Raw genomic sequence first — 9,307 nt, forward strand, 5'->3', positions numbered from 1 at the left:
AGAGCCTTAAACAGGAATTTTCTTTTGGTAATTCCCAGACATTCGATGATGGTAATATTTTATTTCATAATTCTTTTGTCAATTGCGTTACTCCAGTTCATGTGTATTCCTGGAAATAAAATATTACAAAATTCTTTCCCTTATTCTCTTTTCTGTTTGATTTTGTTTTAAAGTGACCCGCGGAATATATATCTGGAAATTTATTTTTGGGGTTTGTTTGTGTGTAATATGACCCTTGGATAGAAATATAAGTGTGCGGTGGGCTGAAGGGCTCAAATAAAACTTGTAGAATTCTAATTTTCATCTTCAACATCATTATCACAATCACAATCGTCATCGCCATCACAATCATTATCATTATCACCATAGCCATCATCGCCGTCACCACCTACATCATCATCACCACCATTAGCATTGCATCACAATCATCATCATAATCACCGTCGTCATGATCATCACCATGCACCACCGACATCGCCATTAATTGCCATCATCACCATCACGTTAACGACCAGCATTGCCGTCATAATCACCCTCATCATCACCACCATCAGCATTGCCATCAAGATAATCATCGTCATCATGATCACTGTCATCATTATCATCATCACCATAGCCATCATAATCACCGTCATCATTATCATCATCGCCATATCCATCATGATCGCCATCACCACCGACATCATCACCACTGCTATCATCATAATCACCGTCATCATTATCATCACCATAGCCATCATCTCCACCGTCGCCATCACCACCATCACAATCATCATCACCAACATATCAAAATATGTCAATGCTTGACTATTTATATTATGTTTACCCTGTGTAGGTACTATTTCTGGATGAAATACAAATCTGCAAAATATATCTTTTAAAAAGATTGTTTTTCTTTTGTGGGGGGGGGGGGCTATTATTTAACAGGTCTGTGTAATTCACATTTCTAAATCAAAATTCATGCCAACTAACACAAGAAAAAATCAGGTCTGGTTTCTTCTGAATAGCCTAGTAAATGGACAAAAAAATGTATTATTTAACACTACTACAAATAATAAATGCGATAAGACTAGGAATAAAATTTGCATTTTCTAATATTTATATTTTATTTATAACCTGACTTCGACATTTATGTTGAGACCATCACACACATTAAATGTGTCGCTGAGAATAAAAGTATTATTAGAGTTAAATATTGTTAAATTGTATAAAGGTGACAGTTCAGTCAGTTTTCTATTAATATAATAAATGCATTGTTCGTGTGGAGCTCCGGAATCCCACCTTGGAACTTTGGAAGTATCAGAGATTTTTGTTTTATTGAAAGGAATAAGCTGAACAAAATCCGTCTCGTCCTTCTCCCAAACTCCCCGTTCAAGATTGTTTGTTCCAACGTGAAGCAAAACTGCGGTTGAGTCTTCAAATAAATAACCATTAAAACGAACAAAGGCATGGAGTCCAGTAAATGTTGATCCAGGAATGCAATGGAGACTGATGTGTGATGTCTGTCAATGTCCCGCAAGCTTCGATGGTTGAGTGCGTCTGTCAGAAAAACAACAACAAATGATAAGAAGAATAAAATGTCTTAGTTCAATGTATGGGGATTTGAAAAGATCTTATCAAAGTAGCTAGCCATTTATGGTAGACAAAACTGGCTTGCTTTCAAATTTATTTTTTTAAATGAAAACAAATTACAGGTGTCAGATTCATGAAGTTTTCCCTTCATTTTTCAAGATGTGCACAAGTTCTAAAATGTAAGTATTTACCTTTGGCTTTTTGTTTTAATTCTGCTCTGTTCATAATCATAATATTAATATATAGGTCTACAACTCGCACAAGGAAATGCTGCTCATTTCTGTGGCTGGCTGTAAGGTTTGAGTTAAGCAGAAGGCAGAACCAAAGTTTGAGAATTCCAAATTAATATAATTAATTATCCTGTAAGTAATTTGTCATTCTAATAACTAATATCCAGCTCAGCTCAACTCAGCTCACTCGCTCAGCTCAGGATTCCAGTACAATTCGATCAGTTATCAAACCCCTTCATTACTTGTCTAAACATGTTTAAACCCTTGTAAATATACATTTAAAACATATCATTTGATCTAGATTTATAATGAATAGCAATGACTAATGAGCAGTCGATTTATTTACATTGCTGTCGATTTGCGACAACAAAAACTAAAAAGCTGACAAAAATATATACACATGGGACTACATAAATTCCTGCTGTATGCGCCACACAATGGCACAGCGTGCAGCGACACACAAGAAACCCCGCCATTCCTGACTAAAAGGCCGTAGCCATAGCAATTCCCCGCGGTTTCTACTCATTTTCCGTCTACTTCCGGTAGATTTCCAAAATATAGTCCAATAATTTGGGCATATTTCTTATTCAAACATTACTTGCATCTACGTGTTTTCAACATCAAATGATGGACTGGTTATCAAAGACGACGTAGAATGCAAAAATTCGACATAATATTATCAATACCAGTCAGGAACAAGCAAAATACGACACTATGTAATGAGTAGTTAATTTCCGAGGACTAAAAAACGCTCTTTTTGTTTGCGATAAAAGTAAGCCCAAAATGTAACTAATTTGGGCAAATTTGGTGTCAAAGAACAGCGAAAATTTCAGAGATTGACTTACCCCACGATTCCGCCATGATGAATTGCACTGTAAGCCATACGAGGGCGAGAAAATGATGCTACCAAAATCCCGTGGCTGGTCTCGTGTTTTACGAGAGCGTTGTAAGCGAGCTTTTCACCGAACGGGAATCTGAATAAAAATTGCCGCACAGCCTCATTATCGCGCACGCTGCGGTCTGACTGTATTGTTGTAAACTACGACATATAGTATGGATGATAATGTTTGTCAAGTTTATTGCGGACTATGTCATCCTCATAAAAGTATTAGATCAAGTAAAAAGGCTTCAATTAAAATAGTTATACATGACCAGAAATCATTTCGATGTTAAGATATTTTTGACGCACTTCTCGTCATGATATTGAATTTATAACATACAACGAAACGAGGACATCATAATCATAAAGACGTTCGTTGTGCAGATATGTATTTGCTTATTAATACATACAGTGACAAAAAGAATAATGCGCTATAATCATGAGCAAAAAACCAAGAGGTTTCGGAGAAAGGTAAAAAATCATCCGAGCAGTCAATTAGGCAATTCTTCAACAATCTTTAGTATCAAAAATTGAAAAGGTTTAACTGTCGTGATAAAAATGAGCTTGTCATAGAGATTTATTATACAAGTGAGCATCGAAATGTTTCTTTAACAAACTGCTATAAAATTTTGAAACCAAATACACTTGTGCTGAAATTTCATATCCTCAGTATCGAGAAGCATAATGTTCCATTATGGTTGCATCAACTATTGTAAAATAGATTAAGTCCTTCGATGTCTTGTTATGCCCTAATTACTCGGCTAATTATTATCTTTCTAAAGGATTGTAGATTTGAGAGTTTCTGTTTCTTTCGTGTTACATGCAATGGACATTCAATCATCCCGGCTTGATGTGTTGTGGGGAAATAAATATTGTATCCTATACGTATACAGATCATATTAAATCGAATAAAAGTTTGATGAAATTCAATTCTTATCTTGCCAGAATCATCATTTTTTTAAATACCGTCTTTATAACGAATTCCAAGAAATATGCCGTCTGCCTAAACAACCACCCCCACCCTATTTCAAATTTGACGTCTGAGCCCCGGCCACTCCCTATTTTCAAATCCTTGATCTGCCGTTTGGGGGGGGGGCAAGAAATAGGCAAAGAAAGTTGAGTAGACCTTGAGATTATGCACGGAATAAATGTAACGAAAACAATATTTACAACATTCTATTCTTGCTTTAATACCTCAAAAATATTTAACGGTCAAATCAACAAAATATATGTTTTCCCGGCCTTTCCTTATAGGCCTAGGCCTACACCATTTTTCTAAACACGTTCGAGTTTATTTCGTCTATGCGAATAAATTTGGTGGCGGAGTAACGCCTTTAACAGAGGCTATATTTGTCGACCTTACCCGACTTTCAAATGGCGAATCTCACTTTTCGGTGAACGGGGACCGAAATACCCCACTTGCGTGTCTGGTATTACAGACCGCTTTCTTTCCCGATATCTTCGCGTACACCAAGCTTCGTGAGAATGAGCAATCTCAGAATCTGGATGAATGTTGTCCTTGTAGTGTGAGGTTCATGAGTAATTATTGTTATAAACTACGACATATAGTATGGATGATAATGTTTGTCAAGTTTATTGCGGACTATGTCATCCTCATAAAAGTATTAGATCAAGTAAAAAGGCTTCAATTAAAATAGTTATACATGACCAGAAATCATTTCGATGTTAAGATATTTTTGACAATTTTGAACAATATCATATTTAATTGTGTCCATGTACTATATCGAACTAGACAATTATGATGAAACTTGAAAGGAACATAATTATAATCAGGAAGTTCCTGATATAACTATGCTTATAAAGTGAAGCAAGGAAGATGAAACTGGCATCTCCCATGTATACCGGTAGCTATGAGAATGGACATAATCCGAACCTATATGAGACTGCGAATAAGACTAGAACGTCATGGAGGAGTTCCAAGCAGTACTTATCAAGGTTGGGCTGGCTATGTCCTGGCAAAGTTTGTTTATACTGCAGATTAGGGACTCTAACTCTCTCTTGCTCTGTGGTGAGCTTACCACCAAAATGCACCCCACTTTCGGGTCCAAAGTGGGGTGAAGTTTAAATGGACTGTTTTCGTCAAATCGATTGAAAACAATTGTTGTGATAAATTGGCTAGCATGTGTCCCAAATATACTTGGGGAAATTCAATTCCATTTGATATAAAAGTGAAATGCTCAAGGCAGTAATACAGTATATCTGAATGAATATTTCTGCTTTTCTATTGAGAAATATCATAATACCTTTCATCCATTAATCGATAGAATTTCAAATATTTCTAAAATGTCATTGATCCTACTGTTTGCAACCGATGCACGTTTCTTCAATTAACAAGAATTCTTTCAAATCTGCAGCAAAAGGTACCGGTAAGTGTGAAATTGCATCTGGATCAGTGAAGCCATCTGCAGGCCATCATCATTTATCTGGATAAATCTATCTTTGACTCCACATACATGAAATTTCACAGCTATCTCCAGCCGAGTACATGTACATACATATATCAAGTGAAAACCATTAGTAGTCTTTATGCTCCACAAATGGCCGACACAACCTCTAATCTACCCTATGCATTTCAAAGGTTCTTTGACACTTGATGTTGTACATGTAGATACCTGTGTTAATGGTGACTGTGAACGTGCAGCTGTTTGAGTTGCCAGAGAAGTCAGAATATGTGTACGTGACTGGAGTCACTCCAACGGTGAAGAGGTCACCAGAACTGGAGGAGGACGATACAAACACCACCGTGCCAGAGTTATCCAATACAACAGGAGGGTCCCAGGTTACGGAAGTACCATTTGAGCCTGCTATCACAGTCTGCTGAATGTCTGCAGGACAAATCACTTGTGGTGGTATATTTTCCGCTGTCAGTGAAAGTAAATGGGATGTGTATTGGTGAGAGTTACCTACATATTCAATTAGATAATGCTATACTCTGTAACTTATGTAAAACTATCTTGAAATAAAGAAGCAGTAATAAAGGTCTTATTTGTTTATAAAACAACATTCATTTAATTTAAGTTACAGACGTTGCAATATTTCTGTATGGAAATATTTATGAATGATTTCAATACAAGCCTGACAATTCCGGATGTAACTATACACATTTATTCCAAAAAATTATCAAATCATACTCAATTTAAATGTGTTTCACAACATGCACTATCATTGTTAAGTATGGATCTATCGTACATCCACATTTATAAAGTGAATATTAGAAAAAAGTATACCTAAGTTTGCCATGGATAGCTGAGCAACAGACTTTTCAAAAAATGATGTTAAAATCCCTTTGTACCAAGTTTGTGCTGAAGCAATGAATGAGGGTCAAAAGCCCTTACCCATTGTTATTTCAGTCCGAAAACAAATTGCTGATATCATTAACCGCATTAGTTCTGTGCATTATAATAGAAAAGGTAGTGATGTCAACTCCTGTTCAAGAAAAGGCTCATTTACAAGCAATGTTAATGATATCCTCTTTGTTATGATGACACAACCCTGGCAACTCACATGTCCCTTGTTTAAGGTAAGCCTTGTCATTGGGTCATTCAACACGGACACAGTTTACTTGTATGAAGGCTATCTACCTATCATGTAAGTTTATGAAAGTCTATTGTCAATATCTTCGGTAGTTATTATCATGACTTTCTTTCTTGCATTTACTGAATCTTTAAATATCGTAAACCTCCATTTTGTAGTATGCACCTTTAATACATGCACGTCAAATATTGCAATGGACAAGTAAGAAGTGAGATTTTGGATATTATGAAAGAAAAAGTTTTAAGGATGTTTAGAAAAAGTTTAGGTTATCGTGTGGATTGAAACAAGGTCCTGTAAAAGCTTGGATACATTGGATTACCTTAAACAATGAAGCACAGAAATATGTAGCAGTACTTAACTCTTAAAAGGATTTCAGTACGCATACATAATAGCCTGACCCACATTCGGTAAATCAGTCAATACTTGGTGAAAGGAGTTTTTGATAATATCTTTGTTATACCCTGCTGCTCAGTCATCCGTGGCAGTTAAAATATGAATAGGATATCCTTGGACATAAAACAAGTTAATCTTTGCCATGAATTAGATTCTAAGCTCACATTATTTATGACTTTTTTAATTTATGACTTTATTGATACATTACTCGCATTATTTCCAATGGTTCATACTTCCCCCAAAATGAAATATGGGAAAAGATCCTAAAGAAACAGTTAAAACTCTTTTTTATTCAAAATGAAAAGAAGTTGCTAGGGCCTTGTTCAAAATAAAATTGACAATTAAATTTAAAATGCTCATGCTTGAAAACAAAATGGAAGTCAAGCAATTTTTCTTGTAAAATCACTGTTTTGAAACCATATTTTTTTTCACGGTTTAAAAGTTATTATCTCCATCCTTTCTCTAGAGTTGAGTTAAATATCAAATGAAAGCTTATGATGTAAGGGGTGTTGTTTCTAATGGCATAAATGAACCAAGTGTAGTAATGTAAGGACACAGTAACCTGTAAGTATCCTATAGGTGGTGATATTAATAATAATATTTAATTTTTATAAAGCGCTTGATACAAATGTCTCTAAGCGCTTTACAAATATACTATTACCCCGGTCATTGGATACACTTAAAGGGATCGTTTAACAATGTTAAATCTGAGATACACGGTCCTACATGTTACCAGTGTCTGTGATATGGTGTAATATTAAAGCCCTAAAAAAATCGCGCTTCAAAATGATCAAGAAGTGCCTCAAAAAGTAAAAATCTTTGAGTGACCGGTTTTACCATACTCGTTTTCACAAATAGACTGTAGTGTTATGAAAACCATTTGGTGAACGGTTTTCAAAATGTGTAATTCCAATCGTTAATATCTTGATAATCAGATAGGCGATCAGCTTGTAAAAGTCATTGAGTTCCTGACTGACCTAAAGGTTTATAATTATCATTGCAGCATGAGCTAAATCAAGGATTATTTCTAAAGGATCTACAGTGTAAGACAAAGTTACTGGATCCCTTTAATGTGAATTATGTTTAATACTGTGATGATTAAACCAGTAAGTGACTTCTGATTTCTTTCATTCCCATTGGCTTGATGAAGAGACCACCTGGTTCCAATAGGAAATGGGATAAAGAATGTGTCACAAAATGACAACATACGTTGGACTGTCTTACACATTGAAATATATACAAATCATGGTCTATACAAACCTTGTGTAACTGTGACCTGGAAGGAACAGCTAGTTGCCAGCCCAGCTGCATCCCTTGCTGTGTACGTAACCGTAGTTACACCAACAAAAAACTGACTACCAGGTTGGAAAGAAGCTGTTATTGCTGGTGTGCCAGAATCATCAGTTGCAGTGGGTGGTGTCCAGAATACAGCAACTGAGTTTGCTGGTGGAATTAAAACTCCAGAAGCAGATGCTGGGCAATTGAAAAGCTGCGGTGCCTGGTTTCCAACAGTTCCTTGATTATGATAAAAACATTGAAAATAGAATGAGTGAGTGTGTGTGTGTGTGTGTGTGTGTGCGTGTGTGTGTGTGTGTGTGTGAGAGAGAGAGAGAGCGAGAGATACCGAGAGAAAGAGAGAAAGAGTCGATTGCATTTTCTGAAGCAAATTAGGGAAACTGAAAAGCTAAGTTACCCAGTTATACAGAAGTTCCTTTAATATGATTGAATCATCAACAAGATAATGTATACGTGTGTGTGATAGTAAGGTACATACATGTATAAATTCTGCAAAGACTTCTTTAAAATAATGGGATATCTGAATACCGTACACTTAACGCCTTTGTACCATATGGTGTTTAATAAGTACTGGTGTATGTAATGCATGTTAACATGTATCCAATCAAGTCATCCTCTGTATTTTGATAATATTCTTTCTGAAGGCTATCTACCTATCATGTAAGTTTATGAAAGTCTATTGTCAATATCTTCGGTAGTTATTATCATGACTTTCTTCCTTGCATTTACTGAATCTTTAAATATCGTAAACCTCCATTTTGTAGTATGCACCTTTAATACATGCACGTCAAATATTGCAATGGACAAGTAAGAAGTGAGATTTTGGATATTATGAAAGAAAAAGTTTTAAGGATGTTTAGAAAAAGTTTAGGTTATCGTGTGGATTGAAACAAGGTCCTGTAAAAGCTTGGATACATTGGATTACCTTAAACAATGAAGCACAGAAATATGTAGCAGTACTTAACTCTTAAAAGGATTTCAGTACGCATACATAATAGCCTGACCCACATTCGGTAAATCAGTCAATACTTGGTGAAAGGAGTTTTTGATAATATCTTTGTTATACCCTGCTGCTCAGTCATCCATGGCAGTTAAAATATGAATAGGATATCCTTGGACATAAAACAAGTTAATCTTTGCCATGAATTAGATTCTAAGCTCACATTATTTATGACTTTTTTAATTTATGACTTTATTGATACATTACTCGCATTATTTCCAATGGTTCATACTTCCCCCAAAATGAAATATGGGAAAAGATCCTAAAGAAACAGTTAAAACTCTGTTTTATTCAAAATGAAAAGAAGTTGCTAGGGCCTTGTTCAAAATAAAATTGACAATTAAATTTAAAATGCTCATGCTTGAAAACAAAATGGAAGTC

At 35.5% G+C, this 9,307-nt stretch overlaps 1 long non-coding RNA gene across 1 annotated transcript; it reads right to left on the bottom strand.

Annotated features, from left to right (window-relative positions):
• Positions 1-1,081: 1,081 nt before the first annotated feature.
• Positions 1,082-2,833, bottom strand: LOC115920921. Its single transcript, XR_004062615.1, has 2 exons — positions 2,648-2,833; positions 1,082-1,539 (listed from the first exon to the last, which is right to left on the bottom strand). It is a non-coding gene; the product is annotated as an uncharacterized LOC115920921 (long non-coding RNA).
• Between the last annotated feature and the right edge of the window lie 6,474 nt (positions 2,834-9,307).

This window comes from Strongylocentrotus purpuratus, unplaced genomic scaffold (assembly GCF_000002235.5).
Source record: "Strongylocentrotus purpuratus isolate Spur 01 unplaced genomic scaffold, Spur_5.0 spur5_contig_810, whole genome shotgun sequence".
In the NCBI taxonomy this organism is placed as follows: domain Eukaryota; kingdom Metazoa; phylum Echinodermata; class Echinoidea; order Camarodonta; family Strongylocentrotidae; genus Strongylocentrotus; species Strongylocentrotus purpuratus.